The sequence below is a fragment of the Mustela lutreola genome, chromosome 9, assembly GCF_030435805.1.
Source record: "Mustela lutreola isolate mMusLut2 chromosome 9, mMusLut2.pri, whole genome shotgun sequence".
Taxonomy (NCBI): Eukaryota; Metazoa; Chordata; class Mammalia; order Carnivora; family Mustelidae; genus Mustela; species Mustela lutreola.
The window spans coordinates 38,321,104-38,337,010 of record NC_081298.1 but is presented as its reverse complement, the minus strand read 5'-3'; the positions used below and the strand labels follow the sequence as shown (position 1 = coordinate 38,337,010).

Below are 15,907 nucleotides of genomic sequence, written 5' to 3'. Positions count from 1 at the left end.
TCAAAGAGGGGATCCCAGCAGTTTTCAGACCCCACAAGGATCCTCCTGTGTGTTTTCTAATTAGAGTCACTTGGAAAGGGGTGGAGGGCGGGAGAATCAGCACAATGATGAAATATATAAATTAAGATGGCAAACTAGAATCCTGAAGGCAAAGAGAGTTTAAGCCTGGCTCTAAACCCCAGTTGTGCCATATTATATGATGTGGGTGCACAGGGACAAATGACTTTCCTATTGCCTGAGGCAGGCTGGTCTAAATTAGAATCCAGGCTGCTGTGTCCTGTATTTCCATCACATACAGTCCCCACATGTGAGCCTCAATTGCCTCTCCTCTCGTCTAAAATTAACATTTTTGGATCCTAAGGAAAAATAACTTTAAAAAAAATTCTGGAAAGAAATCCTTGCAGTGAGTGTACATTCTTGTAAATTTGTAAAGGGCGAGTTGGAGATCAAAGCCTTTGTGAAATGTTGTAAAAATTGTAAATTGAATTTTGGGGACAGAAGTCTTTATAAAATGTTGAACAAATGTATGAATGAATCCTATTAAAACCCTTTCACGCTGTGAGATCCAAATTCCAGGTGAGTTTATGTTCTAGTAATGGCACATAATCAGTATTGATGAAAGTCCATACTCTGTGACTAAAGTTGCCAAGCCAGGCTGCATTTTAGGGGTTAGGGAAAACTGGATTATAATTTTTGTGGAAAAGGAATTAGAAATTTAATAGCCAAAACAAATTTGGTTGCAAGCACTTTTATGGAATTGGACCAATTGCTAATGAAAGTTTTTAAAAATCCTACCTCCTTTTTCAGAGAACAATTTATTCATATCTTGTTGTTATTATTATTATTACTATTATAATAGATTTTCTTTATTTGAGAGAGAGAAAGAGAGTGTGAGTGGGGGGAAGGACAGATGGAGAGGGAGAGAGAATCTGAAGCAGACTGCGCTGAACAAGAGCCCAACTCGTGGCCTCATCTCACAACCCTGAGATCATGACCTGAGCCAAAATCAGGAGTTGGCTGCTTAACCGACCAAGATACCCCATACCTTTATTATCGATCTACTTTGCCCTAGTAGAATGTGTCTGTTTGCATATCTGCTTTCTCACCAGACCTGGATCACCATCTTTAGTAGAACATTTCAGAGCACATGTCCCCTCCCCACTTCCAGCATACAGTTCTCTTTCTGGGTTCACAGAGAACATGTTCAAGCGACATTGGGTCCAGGTGGGCTGTGAAGAGCTCTGGTATTTCCAGGTCTGGCCCTAGAATGTCTATACACACTCTATTTTTCCTTTCTACATAAAAAAAGGACTCTAGGTGGAAGGAGCCCAAATCTCTGAGTTACTGTTCAAAAGGGAGGTATGGGACCAAAGGTGTCTGCATTTAACTGTGCATAATGAGAAGTAAAACTTTGTTGTTCAAAACCATTGTGACTTAGGGATGTTTGCTATAGCAACTTATATTAGCTGCAAGACAGGGACATCTGTCTCATGATCATTATATTTCCAGACCTGAGCATAATGCTTTGCATGGAGTAGTTGCTCCACCAGTGTTCGTTTAATGACTGTAATAAATGTGGTCTTTATATAGACTTTACTTAATAAGTTCACTCTCCTTAAAGTATTCCTACTATAGGCGGCTGACCTATAAATATGAACTCTTCTGTCTTTTGATTGTACTACTTTCTCATAGATTTCATCTTGTATTCTTGGTCTGTTTCTTTTGCAGACAAGCTTATTTGACTGGAATATTTGGAGAAAATAAGAGAAATCAACAACAAGCCAGAACACCTTGCAAATATTGTTGAGGAGAATCTTGTGGTTTATTGTGACAGGATTTTATTGTTGTTCCTTTTTTTTTTTCCTTACTGAAAACTGTTGCAAGACAGTAAAGAAATGTATTAGTAATTTTTTTTAAAAGAGCTATTTATTTATTTGACAGAGAGAGAGAGAGAGACAGCGAGAGAGGGAACACAAGCTGGGGGGTGTGGGAGAGGGAGAAGCAGGCTTCCCACAGAGCAGGGAACCCAATTTGGGGCTCGATCCCAGGACCCTGGGATCATGACCGGAGCCGAAGGCAGACACTTAACGATTGAGCCACCCAGGCGCCTCTTGTATTAGTAATCTTAAAAATAATGTTTTTCTTAGGGAAAAACTTAAATATATACAAGAGTAAAGAGAATAATACAATGAATCCTTGCATACCCAGAACCCCACTTCAACAAAACTCATGGCCAATCTTATTTCATTTTATATTTTCATGTACTTCGTCCCTCTCAGATTATTCTGAAGCAAATCCATGACACCGTATCATTTCACTGACACTTTACATCTTTCAGTTTGTAGCTCAGAAAGGTAAGGGCTCACTTAAAAAGAAATGAAGCACATGCATACTGAGAGAAGTCAAAACCAGAGACTTACTGGGTGTAAGAATGATTAGCATTTAGGGATTGCAGTGGAAGCTATTAGGTGTTTACCAAAATTGTTTCTTTTCAAATATACCAGTAGACTACATTTCCCACTATCCTCTGGACTCAGATTCAGTCACATGACTGAATTCTGGCCAATAGAATGTGGAAGTGATGTGTGAGCTTCTTCCATGTTTAGCCCATAGAAGTCTCCTATGCAAGATCCTGTCTCTTTTTCCTGGCCTGCTGGCTGAATGTGTCTGCCCAGGATGATCTTAGAATAATGATCAGCCTGGATCCCTGGAGCAGAGCCCTTACCCCACCCCTGACTATGCCCAGAACACCCTGGCTAGGCTTTTATGTGACTGAAAAATAAAATTGAAAAAATGTGTTAAACCACTAAAATATGGGGGTTTGTTACAGGAGTTTTTACTATCTTCACTAATAAAGGGGTGGGGGAAAATCATTCCTTTCAAGGGCTAGATAACAAACTTTGTAGGCTATACGATTTCTGTTGCAACTACTCAAACCTCCTGTTGTAGTAGGAGAGCAGCCAAAGAAAGTCCATGAACAAATGGGTGTGGCTGTGTTTTCGTGAAACTTGGTGCACACAACAGACAGCTGGACCACATGACTTGGTTTGCCAATCCCTGTTATGAGAGATTGGAACATCGCACCACCTCCTCTCAGGTGCTGTTGATGAAGGAATCACAGCAAGGTGGGGGCAGATGGATTCTTCTAGCCGTGTAACCTCTTGGGCAAGTTATTATACTTCCCTGAGTCTCAGTTTCCCTCATCTGTAATTTGGAGCTGAGAATGGCTGCTCTAGGGATGTTGCGAAGTTCAACGATCACTTCCACAGCAGGGCAGGGTGAATAGTCCCAGGTCTCTCTCTCTCCTAGATGAAGGACAGCATATTATGTCCATAAGAGCAGAGAGCTTCTCTGTGTCACTCACTTCCCAATTTACATCACAGATGCTCCATAAATATTTGTTCAATGGATGTAGCTTTTAGAAAACTGCTGAAATTTGTAACTAGCTGAAAGGCTCTGAGGTAAACCCTAAGCTCTCAAGGAAACACAAACAAACGAAAAGTGCAAAGTGTTGTTCCATTAGAGTCCTTTGAACTATGAGGGGGTCACAGTGCTCAAAAGTGAGAAAATCACCACCCTCAGAGGCTCAGAGGGACCCCCAGGGCCTCCACTCCCTGAAGCAACAGCTAGGCTTATGGGACACCTGGACCTCTGGCAACATTCTGCTTCCTGATGCTCCAACACACACACAAGCACGCAAAACATGTCAAGACTGAGGGTATTCTTGTGGCGCTCTCTACTTCACCCCAAGAGCCCCTAAATGTACAAAGAACCTGAGACTACTGAGTGCATGACCTTTTGAGGAAGCCCAGAAACTGCATTCCCAAGTGAGGGCTGTCCTTCCCAGGCATGAGCTAGAGCAGTGGGGAGATTGGATTGGCTTTTTGAAAAGGTTTATGATGGTTCTTCCTTATGTGGCAGGGTCAGTCCTTTATTGCATTCCTAGTGTGCTACTAAAGTATGACATCTTCCGCAAAATAGTGAGCCCTTGTAGCTCTCATCTGTGTTTTTAAAAGACCCATTTATTGCCTTTGCTTTGCTATAATTATTTCTGTGCAAATTCTGGGAGGCAAAATAAAATCTCAGGGACATGCTATACCTGGAAGAGAAAAGGGCTTCAGTATTATAAGGAGGGGTGTGTGTGTGTGTGTGTATTTAATATTTATATCTAATATATACATTATATGTTATATAATATCATATATAATAATATATTTAATAATTTAATATATATTAAATAAATGTTTATTTAAATAAATGTATATTAAATTTATATAATATATATTATATATAAGTTAAATAATATTTAACATATATTATATACAATATATTATTTATTTATAATATATAATATAATATATTTAATAATTTAATATATATTAAATAAATATTTATTTATAAACATTATTTATATAAATATTATGATTTATTATTATTTATATAAATATTATTTATAAATAAATATTTATTTAATATATATTAAATCATTATATTATACTTATAAGTATATACTTATATACTTATAATATATATTAAATTTATATATAATTTATTAATATCTATTATAAATTATATATAAATTTAATATATATTATATTACATATATCATACATATATTACATATATTATATTACATATAATATATATTAAACACATATATTATATATTTAAATATATATAAATTAAATAAGTATATATTAAATAAATAAAAAATAATATAAATAAATAATATAAATATATTTAAATATATTTTTAAATATATATATATATATATATTTAAACTTCTGACAATTTCTGAGCAGGAAGTGAGTGATTCAGAGCTGAATCTCAGAGTCTGGATGTTGGAAGGGGAGCTTAGAATTCAGTATCCAGCTTCCTTTTCTAGATGAGGAAACTGAGGTCCAGAGAATTAAGTAGACATTGTCAATACTGCAAAGAGACTTGGTGGCAGAATTAGGGTCCATGGCCCTAAGACCAATGTTCTGTTTTTCAAAGGAAACTTTAAAAAATGAAAGTATGACATACACATAGAAGAGAGTACATATCCTAAGTGTATAGCTCAGGGGAATTATTACTACCCAGATCAAGAAACAGTCGATTACCAACACCCCAGAGGCTGATTACCCAAATGTTACCAGTGTTCTGACTTTTATCACCATACATTTGAATTGCCTTTGAAACATTAATACAAATTGAATTTTACAACATATTTTCTTTGGGATCTGGCTTCTTGTGCTATCTTCTATCCCTCTCCTCAACTTTTTATTTTGAAAAATTTCAAACGTCTAGAAAAGTTTACATGTATAATTGAATGAACACCAGACATCCATGTGGTAAATTGCACAGATGATCAGTTTTTCCTTCACTGTACCCAGGCCCTTCACAATACGACTTTGTAGCTTCTCCCATCACAATGTGGAGACATCTTCCCTCCACCATGCTGGCCCTGTGATTGGTGTTGAGTAACTAGCAGCTACTGGGGGTGGCGGGGGGGGGGGAGTACGGGGTGGAGGGGTGGTGACAGGTGTTGTGCTAGGTCTCTGGTTGGACCTCAAGAAGACTCATATGCTTCCTCTCTCTTGGTGTCTGTCTTGGAGCTTTATCACTGCCATGTGAAAAAAAAAGGATTAGGCTGCTGGAGGAAAAGAGAAAGGGTCCTAGTCACCCCACCCAACACCCAGCATATCCCCAGAAGCAGAGCCACGTAACTGACCTGTCACTGATCGTACACACACGTAAGGGGACCCAATGAAGATAACAGGAAGCATGCATCTGAGCCCAGCCTAAACAGAATAATGAGCTAAATAAATAGTTGCTGTTGTGTGGCAGTTTTGTAATATAGAAAAAGCTGTCGGACATAATCCTTCACCCTAAACATGTCAGCATATATCTCCTAAAAATGAAGAGATTTTCTGCTACATCATCACAGTATAATTTTGCTTAGGACATTTACCACTGATACAATCATCTTATCTAATTTGCAATCCTTATTCAACATTTTCTTACTGTCCCTACCATATCATTTATACGTTTTTTTTTTTTTTTTTTTTTTTTGATCCAGGATTCAGGTGAGAATTGCTCACTGCATTTCATTGCCATTGTCATGTCTCTTTACATCTGTCTTGAACAGTCCCCAGTCCCCTTTTCTTTTGGTCTTTCGGGTCATTAACACATTTAAAAAGGCTAGGCCAATTGACTTTACCAAATGACCTTCAGTTTATACTTGCCTGATTGGTTTTCAAAAATTAATTTTAGATTATGCACTTTGGGCAGGAAAACTTACCTGGATGGTGTGTTCTTAGCACATTACACCACAGGGCCCATAAAGACCATGAAGCCCATGAAGTGCATTTGCCCAGTTTGGGAATCTCTTCCAAGGTGCAAAGATCTCGAAACAGTTTTGTGAGGTTAAGTGAGATTAATTCTTGACTGAGGATATGTTGGTGGGTTCTATTTTTTTTAATGTGGAAAGAGAGAAAATATACAAATTTATCTGATCTCCCAGGAACCTATGGCATTTGTTCTAAGTTGTTTGTCAGCCTTGTCCAGTCACCACTGGGCAGTGGGCTGCGAACATATTAGAGGGTGACTTTCTTGTATGAATCAGTTATTTTTTTGTTTGGGCTTATCAGAAGTCATTATCAATTCATTTGTAAACGTTTCACTTCAATCTCTTTTGGGGGGAGGGGTGTAGCAAGCCAGACCTGGTGTAAGACAAAAGCAAAATACATTTTTATTACTCACAACTGATTTCAGTGATTTAAAAATAATAAATACATTAACTTTTGTGTCACATTTTTTTTCAAATGCAAAGAGAGGTTAAAAAGAGCTCAGTCATATGAAGAAAAAACCCAACAGGCTAGAAATATACTCTCTCTCTTTTTTTTTTAAACAATTGAGGAGTTTTGGAAATAATCTTTTCAACAATCCCCGGTGAAGTTATACCTGAAAGAAAGTTAAAACTGGTAAATTTGCATTTAGAAAGGAATGAGACAGCTGGTCCTCAGCAGAGAAAGAGCAGACTGACAGCTTTAAGATGCCACATCAGAGATGTCTCCATGCAAAACAGCTTTAAGACCGACTGCTTCTCACATCTTTACTAATAAACACAAGATCTCATCACCAAGGCTTATGGCAAGGATTTCACAATATTTGGGGGTGTGGTGCCTCATTTGTGAGCCAGATGTGTCTAAGCTGAAATCTGAAGATTCTCATTTGGTAAACTCTAAACAGGATGATGAAAGTTAGATGAGAAATAGCCCCTTGGAAGAATAAGCATGAAAGAGCTTGTTTATATATTTCTGGAGCTCAAATTTGGGATGACTGTTATTTTACAAAGGTCGGGATTTTCCTTTATTTACCTGGTGTCTAACTTAGTTCTGAAACTGTAGTTGTCTTATCCACGAGTGATGAACAGAAAGTAGTGTTTGGGAATAAAGATTTTATTTGTTGGGGATGTGACAATCAAATAATACTTTAAAGGGATGTTTTGATTACTCACAAAGCCTGAAGGATAAACTGTTCTCACTCTTTCATGTGTGTGTGTGTGCATGTGTGTGTTTGTAAACAATATGCGATGGTGATATCTGGCACAACAATATTGAAAAATTTCCTATAGATGTATTAGTCAGGGCAAGTAACACCAGCTCCTATAACAAACATTCCCTTCCCTGAAGTTCAGTGACTTAACACAAAAAAAGTGATTGCTTACTTAAACCACAACACTTTGGTATTAAAGAGCAAACTTCCTTTGAGTAAGGGAGTCAGACACCTTCTGTTCAGTGGCTATGCATTTTCTAGAACCTTTATCCAGTGAAAAGAGAAAAGAAAAAATTTATATGGAACTTTGCTCAGAAAGCCATTGGCCAGAGCTCATTCCGGGCCCTACCCAACTGCAAAACAGCTGGGAAATAGAGAACTCCTAGTTTAAAAGGAAAACAAAATGGGTATGTTGAGGATTTAGTGCTGTTTTCACATAGAATTATCTTTGCCAAAATACCACTTGTTTTCAGTAGTATGTAAACAAAAACTTATGGTGTCACAGATGGGCTAGAAAGAGCAGGTATCAATACATTTTTCTATAAAGGGTTAGAGAGTAAACATTTTTCAGCTTTGTGGGACAAGAAGAAAAATTAAGGACATTACATATATACTTTTTTTAAAAAAAAGATTTTATTTATTTATTTGACAGAGAGAGATCACAAGTAGATGGAGAGGCAGGCAGAGAGAGAAAGAGAGAGAAGGAAGCAGGCTCCCTGCTGAGCAGAGAGCCCGATGCTGGACTCGATCCCAGGGACCTGAGATCATGACCTGAGCTGAAGGCAGCAGCTTAACCCACTGAGCCACCCAGGCACCCCAACGTATGTACTTTTAAAATTATTTAAAGTATACCTGTTTAAAAATGTAAAAAACATTCTTAGACAGGGAACATACAAAAAAAGAGAAAGTAGACCAGCCTGGCTGTAATTTGCTAACCCTTGGACTAGAGAGATTTTAAAAGGAAATATTTGGAGCTGAAGGATTTTCTGTTTCTCGGATTCCTTTTTTGCTTGAGATTTTTCAGATGATTTCTTGTGCCAAATTACATGAGAATGTAGGTTTAATTGAGGTCATGAAGATCTTTCTGCATAAGACATTTACATTCTTAGAAGGTAATATTTAAAATAAAAAATATTTACTGTAAGTCGAATAGTAAATAAATATTAGGTCATATTTTGAAACATAGTAAGCCTATATGTCATTATAAAAGAGTTCATTTCTGCAACATAATGCACAATTACAACATGATAAATTATAATATTAATTTTCTAGGTACTTTATAATGATTTATTTATTAAGATTCATCTGGTACTTCTAGTATATCAATGAAGCCCTAAGATATTGCCTTCTCCTTGCTCTTCTTTCTCTCTTGTGTTAGAATGGTTGCTTTTCCTGGTTATTGTACAATTAGATAATAATATTAATGAGAAGCTGGATTCATGGGATAGTCTAGGCAGAATCACATAGGAGGATGTTGGCTTGGCCTGACCATACCAATCCCAACTCATTAGCAGTAGTGGTAGGGGTAAGATTTTATATATCATTTAGGTTAAGTAAATATATTAATTTTTTGAAAGTATTGCAAAAAATGTAATATAAGATTTATATTCTAAGATTTTACTAATGAGTAGATTTGTTACTTTCAATTTTTTATTAAGCACTTTTGTAATTTGAAGAGTCATATATTTTTGCTGTTGAAAATGTGGAAAATTATATAGCTTTGCGCAGTGGCAGTATCGTAGCCAATGAGGTTTATCCGAGGCGCGATTATTGCTAATTGAAAATGTGGAAAATTATAAAAAAGGAAAATCAATTATATACACTTCTATACACTAAATCAATTATATACACTTCTATCACCTAAAAATCACTGTTTGCCTTCTGATACAGTTCTTTCCTGTTTATACACACCAAACACATACATATATATGTACATGCAAACACACATAGCCTACATACCTATTTAGATGCTTTTATATAGTTTGGAGACATAATTGAAACCATGTTTAATATGTCCATTAAAACTCATCTAAAAGAAAACTTTTAATGACTGCAGTGTATTATCTTGTATGATTCTATCAGAATGCACTCAGCCAACCTCTATTCTTGAATACTTATATCACAGAAATACTACTTGAAATATCACTAAGAGAGATACATGCAATAGAATCACAGAAAAACATATGTGTGAAGATATTCATAGCAGCTTTATTCCTAATAGTCCACAGCTGGGAACAATCCAAATGTCTATCAGTTTTAGAATGGGTAAACAGTATTTGAAATAGGCACACAATGGAATATTAATCATCAATGGAAAAGAGCTGATGGCTGCCTGCTGTATGTAACAATAGAGAAACTTTTCACAGACATAATGTTTAATGGAAAAATAGATACCAAAGAGCACGTTCTCTATGATTCTATTCATATGAAACTCAAGAAGAGGTACAACAAATCCAAGGGTCTGGGATGTCAGAATCGTGCCTTGGACAGGGTGTAGACAGGGATGGGGCATGAGGAGAACACCAGCATACTGGAGGTGGTCGATATTTTGGTCTGGTAATTGCATACGACATTAATATGTAAAAATTACTTGAGCTGTATGTTTCATACTTGTGCACTCTGTAAGTTACCCTAATCAGTAAAAATAAGAATAAAAAAATAGTCTGTAGATACAGCTTAGAAAAGGTTTTGACTAGATTTCTTATAAATTCCTCAGTATAATCTTATATGCTCTAAAAAGATGTTATTTTGAACTAAAGAGCATATTATTTTGTAAAAACCTAGGATCTCTTTTCTATTACAGCACTCTCATAAGCTAGACAAAGGACAGCATTTTTTTCAGATAATGCTACTAGTGCTCAGATTTGCCAAAGAGTACTAATAAATCAGTTGGTGGAATTAGGACTAGAACCCTTCTTTAGACTTCATGTAAATCTCAATTTAATCCAGCACTGAATATAAGAAATCTGAATTCAGGAGCACCTCGCTGTCTCAGTTGGAAGACCATGCAATTCTTGATCTTGGGATCATGAGTTCAAGCCCCACACTGGGTGTAGAGATGACTAAAAAACCAATAAATACACTTTAAAAAAACACAAAATCTAAATTCAAAAGTCAGTTTAATTAAAGATGTTGCTCCATGAACTGCATTTTACAAAAAGAATTCAAAATAGGATTCTTTGTCTTGTAAAATTTCCTAGTACTATCCAGTTAGTATATAACTAATAAACAACTGTTTTATGTTTTCAAGGATGTTGCTATTTCATAGAGTAAGATCATAGGTATCCTAGAGTATAATAACTTAGTAACAAATATTTTAATTTACACTGACAAATCTGCAGATCAGCTGTGGTTTCACTGGTCATGGCTGGTCCAGGATGGAGTATTGGTTTTGAGTAAGTTTCTCTCTCTCTTTCTTTCTTTCTTCCTTCCTTCCCTTTCTTTCTGATTTTATTTATTTGACAGAGAGAGAGAGAGAGAGAGAGAGAGAGTATATGTGTGTGTGTGTGTGTGTACAAGCAGGGGGAGCAGCAAGCAGAGGGAGAGGCAGACTCCCCGCTGAGCAGGGAGCCCAATGTGGGACTGAGATCATGACCTGAGCCAAAGGCAAGTCAGGCTGCCTTAACTGGCTGAGCCACACAGGTGCATTCCTTTTTTATTTTTTTTTTTCTTTTTTAAAGATTTTATTGATTTGACAGAGAGAGAGAGAGCACAAGCAGGGGGACCAGGAGTGGGTGAGGAGAAGCAGACTGCCTGCCAAGCAGGGAGCCTGATGTGGGGCTCGATCCCAGGAACCTGGGATCATAACCTGAACCCAAGGCAGAGGCTTAACCAACTGAGCCACCCACGTGCCCCTTGAGTCAGTTTCAAGTCTGTTCCCTACGCCTGTATTCCAGGACTCAAGCCAAAGGAACAAGAAAGTCCTGGCCCTTACATCCACTTACATTCCATTAAACAAGGCACCATGGCCAAGTCCAACATCAGGTATTGGGGAAGGGGAAACACTGGGTTGACTACCGTCCATCTGTATCAGTAAATACTGCTGCCTTGTTAACAACTTCCAAATTCAGTGCCTTAAAAGAATGATTTATTATTTCTCAACAGTCAATGAATTGGTTGAGGTGTTTTTGGTAAGCTGGCGGCTCTCATGCATCGGTGGGCTGAGGACTGGTCCCTCCACGGTCGCCTCAGCAGGGGTAACACAGCTCTCTTCCATGTGGTATCTCATACTTAGCCAGCCTGCTGGAATTTGTGCTTTTAATGTTGACAGGGTCTGAGAAAGAATGGAAGATTCCAAGGCTAGCTCAGCCTTTGGAACTTGTATGGCATCATTTCTGCTGTATTCTGTTATCTACAGTAAGTAACAAGATGGTACAGATTCAGAGTGTGAACAAATAGACTCCAATATCTGATGGGAAGAGCTGCAAAGGCACATTGTGCGGTGTTCTTTTCTCTAACAGAGATGCCACATGAGGGGAAAAAAACCCCACACTGGCTTGCTGATCTTGAGATCCTACTGGGTGCTGTCCAGACCCATGAAGACATCACCAGGTAATGGATATTTTTTTCTCCGCAAAGGGCTTGAGGCTCCCAGAGACCTTGAGGAAGCTGTTTATTAGCACCTTATGAAAGCAGAGGAAGGGGACATATTATATTTGGTCTAATTTGACTCTCTATATGTTCAGCATTTATCATTCGATTAACTGCAGTAAGAAACTACATGATCAGAGGAACTGATAACAGACTAAATTTGGGTAATGAGTAAAATTATGCAAATAAGCTGTGAATTTTATTCTCATCCTCCCCTTCTTTTCTCCCCAGGATCTCTCATTCCTCCTATGGATATCTTTGTGGGGACCCGTGGTGGATTGTACTATTTTTTCCATTTCTTCAGTGGAGTGTATTTTCCTGCCCCATTGATATGAGGCTTAAACATGTGACTTGGTTTGGGGCCTGTGGGTAGAGGCAATGGGATGTCAGTTCTGAAGCTGCATCTTACAAGACACCATTTCTTCTTATGTGTTTTGCTTCTATCCTGGGGCAACTACAGTTCTAAGGAAGATGTGAGATGTACGGAGCAGACGTGGACCTAGTCCACAGCCTCGGCCAAGGCCAACTGAGCCCAGATGAGGTCATCTGACCCCACCTCCTCTGCAGACAGGTGGATAAATTATTATCATTTTAAGCTAATGAGTTTTAGGGTGATTGTGACTTTAGGGTGACTTATAGCATTATTGCAGAATTAGCTAACTGGTTCCTAAAATTCCCAGGGAAATGAGCCAAATCATCTATGTCTAAGGTTCACATTTCACATTTATCCACACAAAACTTGAACAAATTCTTTATAAAATTGTATAGTTGGAAGACACATCCTACATCTGTAATTTGCCACATCTGCACAACTCCTCCCCTATCGTGAACCCAATCTTTCTTTGACTTAATTTGAAATCAGTCATTTAAATCAACATTTCCACCCCTATGCAAGCAATAATATCCATGAAATCAAAAGTCTGGTGTGTTGTTGTATTTTTCCCATCCATCTCTGTATCTCTGTGTATCTGTAGGCACATACGTACCGTGGTAGTGATCATTCTATGTGCGCATCACCAAGCCTCATTTGCTATTTTCCTGGGCACATAGAAAGATCACCTTTCCAAGTTAGGTGGGACCATGTGGCCACATTCTGGACAAGACTGGTTAGATCAAGAATGGTCAGAATCAGTGTAATGATTTACTCATTTCTAGATCTGGTTCCTGAAATCTCCTGTGCTATCTATCCCCCTCTCTCTTTCCTTGTCTACTGGCTAGAGGCAAAGAACACAGTTTAGGACTCCAGGTTCTTTGAAAGTGGCAGAGTCAGTTGAGGGAAGGAGCCTTGATATTTAAATTATCTTATATATCTTATAAATTATCTTATATATCTTATATAAGGACTGAGCCCCTCCTTACCCACCTACACCCCCTCTCTTGACTCCTTCCCTTTTCCTCTCATTTCCTCCCTCATGAGAGGAGGCAGAGAACTTGAGAGAAGACATCTCTGAGGAGCTGGCCTCTAAAGAGAGACCTGAATGTCCTGTGGGGACATGCTAGGACAGTTTCAAGTGAAAAATCACCATTTAAAACATCTCTGGAGGTGGGAGAGGGCTTGACACGTCCAAGGCATAAAAATGAAGCTTGCGTGGCTGCTGCAAGGGGGTGAAGGGCATGTGTGTGTGGCTGGGGTTGGGGGGGGAGGGCTCTTAGAGAGGTGATCATGGGCCAGCTAAGGATTTTTTTTTTTTAAGATTTTATGTATTTATTTAAGAGAGGGAGAGAGAGCATGCATGAGAGCATGAGATGGGGGAGGGTCAGAGGGAGAAGCAGACTCCCTGCTGAACAAAGAACCCCATGTAGGACTTAATCCTGGGACTCCAGGATCATGACCTGAGCCAAAGGCAGTTGCCTAACCAACTGAGACACCCAGGCGCCCCAGGCAAAGGGTCTTAAGCAGAGGAGCCATTCAATCAGATTTGTTTCTGGAGTTCAAGTAATAGACTTTCCCAAGAAAATTCAGGGACTAAGGCATTGGTGCTTTTTGGCAAGAGACAGTATACGTGCTCAATGAGGTTCAGCTGTGAGCTCCATCTTGGAGGGGAGGCCAGGCCTGGTGGAGTCCAGTGTCTCTGTGCATAGTGACCAACGCCTGCCCTCTGCTTTCCCTTTTCACCATGATCTGTTCTGTCTGTTCTTCCTTCCAGTCAGAAAGGTCAGGTAGAGGTGGCCCTGAGCAGAGAGTGTGTGTGTGTGTGTGTGTGTGTGTGTGTGTGTGTGTGAAGATACCCCCACTGCTTTCTAAACTGACATCTTGGGCCCTAGTCTGTCTTCAGCCCTTAAACTACAAGCTACCTCATGCTAAATTCAGAGTGGAGTTAATTCAGCTGGCACGATTAAACAGGCGTTTCCTCCTGCACTTTGCCCCGCGCGGAATAAACATCTTTTTGTACCACAGCCTGTTAAAATTATTAAAGGAGGCTCCAACAATATTTCCATGCCCAGGGGAAGAATTCTATTACAGTGCTGGGCAAACTGGGCCCTTGAAAACTCCAACAAGGGATTCTGGAAATGGCGGGGAAGATTGGGAGCTGTAGATGTAAAGTAAAGGACTAAAAATGGCCCAGACAGGCAGAACAACTCAGCCCGCTGAGGGGAGTCTCTGTCATCCTGTTTCCCTTCAAGGTGGGGAAGTTTGTTGTGAAGGCTAATTAGGTTGTTTGAGACTTGGAACTGAGGGGTCTCAAAATTAAAATAAAACTACGGAAATCCAAAACCAGTCAATGCTCAAAAGACTGATTAAGTCTGTCTTTAAACGTATAGAGGCTTGACTAATATTATTTGAGTTATTATATTCATGAGGATTCTGAGAACCCTTACAGTGTTATTAAGTTTTATGCGAAAGAAAGGATTTTGCTAATCTGTTTTTGGTGGGAACCAAGGTGACAAGCACTTGGATAAACAGTTTTTTTCCTCGGAGAGGCACATGTACTGTGGTTTTAAAATGGATTTAAAGAGTTGGGTCAGAAATTGTTTTAAAAGGTGAGTTTATCCTCGAGGGTTTTACATTTCTTAGTCTGAAGCCCCCAGGCCCCAGCTCCATTCTGAAGTTTAAAAAAATGATTTGATAGTACAAATTACTTTCTTTCTTTGTTTTCCATCTGTAACACAGTTTGTATTTTTTAATAGGCATATATACTATTTTTATAATTTAAATCTCTACAAAACGGGGCAAGAAGAGAAGTAGTCAAGGACTATAAAAATGTGTGATAAGTCTCTGCTAATTAAAAATGCAAGTATTGACCATGTTAACTGAGTCAAGTAATTGTTGTTGTTGTTTTTTTAATACTATCACTTAACTTAATTCTCTTTTTTATCCATAAAGGCTCATCTTATTAAAATAGACTGTTGGGGCGTCTGGGTGGCTCAGTGGGTTAAAGCCTCTGCCTTCAGCTCGGATCATGAGCCCAGGGTCCTGGGATAGAGCCCCACATCGGGCTCTCTGCTCAGCAGGGAGCCTGCTTCCCCTCCCCTCCCCCACCTGCCTCTCTGCCTGCTTGTCATCTCTGTCAAATAAATAAATGCAATTCCTATCAAAGTACCATCCATCTTTTTCAAAGAAATGGAACAAATAATTCTAAAATTTATATGGAACCAGAAAAGACCTCGAATAGCCAAAGGGATATTGAAAAAGAAAGCCAACGTTGGTGGCATCACAATTCCGGACTTCAAGCTCTATTACAAAGCTGTCATCATCAAGACAGCATGGTACTGGCACAAAAACAGACCCATAGATCAATGGAACAGAATAGAGAGCCCAGAAATAGACCCTCAACTC

At 38.6% G+C, this 15,907-nt stretch overlaps 1 pseudogene; it reads left to right on the top strand.

Annotated features, from left to right (window-relative positions):
• The first annotated feature begins 9,255 nt into the window (after nt 1-9,255).
• Nucleotides 9,256-9,326, top strand: LOC131808627 (U4 spliceosomal RNA; annotated as a pseudogene).
• The last annotated feature ends 6,581 nt before the right edge of the window (nt 9,327-15,907 follow it).